The sequence below is a fragment of the Emys orbicularis genome, chromosome 21 (genome assembly GCF_028017835.1).
Source record: "Emys orbicularis isolate rEmyOrb1 chromosome 21, rEmyOrb1.hap1, whole genome shotgun sequence".
Lineage (NCBI taxonomy): Eukaryota > Metazoa > Chordata > Testudines > Emydidae > Emys > Emys orbicularis.
This window is the reverse complement of record NC_088703.1, coordinates 6,744,755-6,750,754: the sequence shown is the minus strand read 5'-3', so window position 1 is coordinate 6,750,754 and position 6,000 is coordinate 6,744,755.

Here is a 6,000-nt window from a genome sequence, read left to right as displayed (position 1 = left end):
GGGTTTGCTTTCCACACACTACAAGTGTCCCAAGTCTCTGAAGGCTAGTTTAAGAAAACTGTTTTCTAACATGGAAACCTGCTAGCAGAATGGTTGCACATGATTGTGTCCCTGGGAAGCGTGGCACTGACAAGCTGTAGTCACCTGTTGAGAAACTTGTATCGCCAGACAAGCTGTCCAGGACAGGCTGCACCCACAGCCACAATGGTTATTTATTTTAAATTCCTTTTTTAGGTATATATTTATCATGAGCTTCAAAGTACTGAACAGGATTTAACTTAGAAAACAATGTAGAATTACTTTTAGTCTAACCTGCAACCTTTTTGGAACTTTACTCCTGGTTTGCAGAACTCTGCCAAAAAGCACCATCAGAAATACCTTCCCGTGCAAACCCTTATACAGAACACCACACTGACATAACTAGCCGGCGTGCTTGTGTGCACACAAACACACGTTTGTGAGATCCACATTTCAGGGGGCTCCCTGCCTGTGACGTGTTTAAGAGGATCAGGTGAAATTCCATTGTTGTGTGTCTCTTGGGGGAGAAGGAATCATCATGGCTGAGTCTATTCTAGTTTCCTAACTTTTATAAGCTTCAAAGAGAAGGACAAATTACCCCCTTTAGCAAGGTTTTCTCAAAGCCATATAGTACAGAACTGACCGTGTGAGAGAGAGAGAGAGGGTGGGATGGGGCTGACTCAGTCATCTCCATTTGGGGACTCATCCAGCAATCTAATACTGAGCCAGAGGCAAATATGCAGTAGAAGTAGTTGGATCCTCTACATTTTATTACATTAAAGGAAGTCTAGGATCACCTTGTTTGTTTAAGTTACTGCCCTCCTTCTGTTTTGGATTTTCCAACTCCTTTTGTATTTGGCTGAGGAAAGATTCAGGGGACATGGTACACCATTAAAAGATGAACAGGAATTTGACTTTTCATGATTGTGTAAGTAGCTTTCATTTAGCTGGTCAGTGGGCCTTTTGATTCAGTGTAAAATCTTGCTTTAGAGAATATTTGCCCCTTTTACCAAAGGTTTTTCGGGACGAATTTTCAATTCTGCATTGGAACATGCTCCATTCTATAAATTGTGCTTAATACAGAGAATCCCAGAGGCTGTCACACCTTTGATAGGACGAATATACCATTAGCGGTGCCTTTCCTTTACTCTTCTTGCCAAGGGAAGGAATCCGATGGTTGCTCTGGAAAAGGTGTTCAATTTTCTCAGGGAGGGTTCTCTCTCAATGTCCCAGGGCTTGTGAGATTCTGCTGGCCGAGCACTCTGGTATCGAGATGTGGAATGGGTCATTGTTTTAGTCTGCAAAGTCCCACTGCAACATACCACACCCTGCACAAAGCATGACACCCAAAGAGGCCATTATTCCGAAGTCACTATTACAATGAAAGCCAGAATTGCCAGAGTGCAAATCGCCTCACTGGTAATCCAAATGAATGGAATGCCTGCCCCTGTACCCACAGCCAGAGAGAGGAGCAGGCCTGTTGGGGCGGAAGCAGCAGTTCTAGGGCAGCATTGAGGTGTTGGGCAGAAGGCTTCAATATAGCACATGCAAGAGGAACAATCAAGGAAGGGAAACAAAGTTATGCAGCAAACCTTTTTTATCGTGTAGCAAGGCCTGTTAGCATAAAGTCTGAATGATGTGGGTCATAAGAGATTGAACCACCTTTATCCTTGAGTTGGAGAGGAAGGAAGACTCGGTAGGTTAAATTAGGTGTTGAACTACCATTTTGGTTCAAATCCACGAGGAATGGCAGACACACACACCCTCCCACCCGCCCCCCAAAATTGCTATCGGAAGAGAAATATTTCTGTATATGTGGATTACTGCTTTGCTATGAAGAGAAATCTCGGAAGGAAACTACGGTACTAATCTGTAATTTAACAAATTTATTGTATAAACTGACCAGAGAACCAGCCTAGAGAGGGGGCTGTTGGGTAGAACTTAAGCTTTTTTTATTTTTATTTTTTCTTAAGTGCAATAAATCTATCAGGGAGCTGTGAGGGCACTTCGCTGCATGGGAATCAAGGCTGGAGATGCAGAAATTTTAGCTCTTCATGCACTGAAACTGAATCACATTAGGAATTTGCTGCATTAACACTACATACAAAGGATGGTGATTTATTTGCTAATGTTTGTCATTTCTTTCTGTTGTGTATTTTTGTTAACACTGTTTTCTATTAAATGAAAACTGCATTCGTCACTGACTCCTCCTGTCTGTTTGGTACCTACAAATGACACTTGGTTTGTCCATGGCAAAGAAGAGAAGGTGAGATTTCAGTAGAACTGAAGCAATACCCTTTCCAAAGGAACTCTGCAGAGCTAGCGCTACCATCCACTACCCTGGCGAAAAGAGCCGTGAGGAAAACCAGACAGTGGTTTGAAGTTCTGCATGGTACCTATGGGTGTGAGCTTGATATGACAGTCTCAGTCCAGTGGTCCAGCCTCTGAATGCTTTTCTCTCCCAGATATTCCTGTTCAGAATCTATTTGCCCTTTTGCTTTTCACTTCAATGGGTAAAATACCTGTAAAGCTACACAAGAATCATCAGTGGGGTTTTCAGAAGCACCGAAATGAGCTCAGAGCACAAGTCTTGTTGGCTGTCACTGGGGTTGGTGTCCCTAAGGCCCTTAGATGCTTCCCACCCAGGGAGCTGGCTTCTTGGAAGACATGAGTGAGATCCTAAAGCTGGTAAGGACCGCTCAGGGTGTTTGCCCATATTTGGGAGTCCCATTGCAGTCTGGGGGGAAGTTGGCAATGATCATCTTCTTGAGAGCTCTTGCTACTCAATGTTAATGAATTATTTGTGCAAGAGAAATGCTAAAATATTACAGGTCACAAAAATGAGATTTTACTCAATATTAATGGCTTATGAGAAGAACCAGCTGTCAGATAGTGGAGGTCTAGGCTCATGGTGATGGTGACGGTGCAATTCTAGGCAATTCCCTGCTGTACATGTGACAGGAAATTGAGCTACATCTAAAACATTTTTTGTGGTACCCATTTCTTCTCCTCTGTATGCTGCTCTGATATGGCTTTGTCCCTGTATCTAAGCTTAATGCTGACAGCAGCTACATACCCTCCAGTCTGCTTCGGAAAGATCTGCCTTTCAAGCAATTACAGAAACAGGTTTATTGCATATTCTTTATATTCTGCTATGAATGCAGAGCGAGACTTTCCAGCGTCGGGTACTGATTTGAGGAGTTCAGTGTGAGTTACCCGGTATGCAGAAAGCCGAACCGGGCAGCCCAGTGGCTGTTTGTAGCAGTCGCTTCTCCACAAGAAGCAGCAGACAAGTCAGTATGCAAACCAGGAGTGCTTAATTAGGAGAATCCTATGGCAAGCTGCAGCCTTCATATCTCATTTGTAGTTTAGATTTAGTATCCACAGGAACATCTGAAGCCACTCCTGAGTTTCTGGGCTCATGGACCCAGCAGTTCTGGTGCATCTTTCCCTGTGCCTGGAAAACCAACACGAATTAGGCTGTTTTGCCAAAGAAACTGTCCTCTGGCATTTGACCCAGTTAGGTATGCCCAGCAGTCTGCATACAGGGAGACAGCCCATAAAAAATTCAGCACCAGTCAAGACAGAAGCATTTGCCCTAGTGCCTCTCAGTACTACCCCTGAATGAAGTTGTTTTCAGTCATTTCCTTTTGAAAGGAATAAAATCCATCATTCATGTTACATAAAACTAGGACCTCAAGATTCCCAGTAGACCTATCCTGAGACTTATTGTCATGTCTCTCTTACCACTTTCTCATTTATGCTCTTCTCCAAGAAACTTCTTAGAGAGATTCCTCTTTGCTTTCTGTCATCTGTGAGCCTTGACTATCTGGCCTACTGTCATTTGTAAATCTGTGGTGAATAAACAGGAATAACTGCTAAGAATATCAGCAGCACATATTACAGCACGGAAATCTAGATTCAGTAGTTAAGAATAAGGATCTGAGTTGAAACCTCTGCTCAGCCTTCTGGCAGGTGTTTTCACTGCCGTATTTCTTGAAGCAGAGCAGAACCCACTCTGGCACATCAGAAGGTCTAACTGCCCTTGGACGCAGCGTATGCATCTCCTGTTAATGTTACTTGATATGCACTGAAATGAGGCCATGACATGTCAGTCATACTGTAGACACCATATTAGAAACCTTTTGCACGTGTCTTACAGGGCATGTGCAGCAGCTGCTTTTCAAAACTTCAGTGTCCCTCTGGGACTCTTTAAAGTGGGAAAAGCATCTTGTCTGGTGTCCTATTTCTGAAACGGCCACGATGCGTATTGCAAAGCAGTCTGTGGCAGTGGGAAAACTGCCTTGTGTGTTCTTGGATCTTAGACGTGACCTTGTGTGATGTGATGTGTTAAACCCCCAGATGTGGGAACACTGACCAGATTGTCGATGCTGAAACTGTTGCACTCCCTCTTCTGAACATCCATGGAACTTTGGGTAGAACCGGGATCTCACTAGCTTAGCGATGCTTCCTTCAGAAGCTGAATTTTCAAATGTGAGGGCCTAAAGTTAAGTACCTGAATCCATGCTGGGAACCTAATGTAAACCTGGTCAGATTAGCTTCCATTGACTTGAGTGGAAGTTGAGGGTGCGTAGGCCCTCTGACAAGAGGGCACTCTTACTTAGCTGCTTCACTTCAGACACCTAGGTCTGAAAATACTGGACATTGAGCCCAGTCCTGAAAGGCACTGAATGCCTCCTGCAAGTTTCACAGAACCCCTGATCTCCTCTTGAAGTCTGGAGTTAAGTGGGCCCAGCACCATCCAGCGTCATCCCCTAACTAGATCCTTCCCACGCCTCATCACACTCTTCTACTCATGCTGCTTGTCAGTGTGGAAAGTAGAGATCCTTCTGGAAGCTGCCATGATTTTAAATGGAAAGCACTTCATCCAAAGAACAAATCCAACGGGGCACCAAGGGCTGCCATGTTGGAATGGGGCCTGTGTCTCAGACTTCCATCAGATTGACACATTTCTGCCCTTTCAATCAGAGACTGAAAATGAGAACAGGAAAATAAATGGACTTATCTGAGCCTGCCGGGATGCACTGTGCCATGGACAAATAGACTGTTACCTAGAACCTTTTCTCCAGGGTAAAATATAATACTGCTCTAAAAGGGAAAGGGGCCACAGCTGTATCAGCAGCCCTGATAATGCAGCAGCTTGGGGTTGAAGCCTTCCAGCTTTTATAACCAAGCAAATAGAGAGGATCCATGCCACAGAACTTCCAGCTAACCGGCTACTCTTCTTCTGTGCTTAGAACTCCGACTGAATGGTAGTGTTACCTCTGCCCAAAGCCTGGAAGCAAAGAGATTTGTTCCTGATCACCTCCTTTCTCACTGACCAATTGCCTCATGTGGATGGTTTTTAGGTACCAAAAGACTTGGAAAAACCATGTATCCTGCCTTTAACTGAATGTTGACATCTCCTGTAAACCAGCACTTGGGTATTAAAGAGTTAATATATTTCATTTCTGTTTTATTAGAAAGGCTGGTATTGGGCCAGTACTTGCTTTGTTATCAAACCCTAGAGAACTATGACGTGTGTTTTACCGCATTTATGGATTTCTTGTAATACTCTTGGTTGAAATAAAGGGTTTCCTAATTGAGTCTGGGATCGTCCATGGTAAATTCCCTTCTCACTTTCAGAAAGGACCACTTTGCAGGGTGACTGGCCCAGACTTTTAACGTCCTCTCTCTTTCCTTTCCTCTCTTCACACATCTCTGCATGAGAGCAATGGTGCCTGCAGCGGCGGAGCCCCGCCGCCCATGGAAAGAAAGAAGATCAGGAAATGGATGAGAATCGCACTGCCCAGAGGTTATTTATACAGAAGGCAAGTCCTTCAAAAGCAAGAGAGAGGGGCTTACTAGTGCCCTTTTAGGCATGGACCAAAATGCAGCCTTGGGGGGATATTGGTACAACTGTTGTGACCCTCCTCCACCAGAGCTCCAAACACTTCCTAAAGGTGAGGCTGTATCATCACC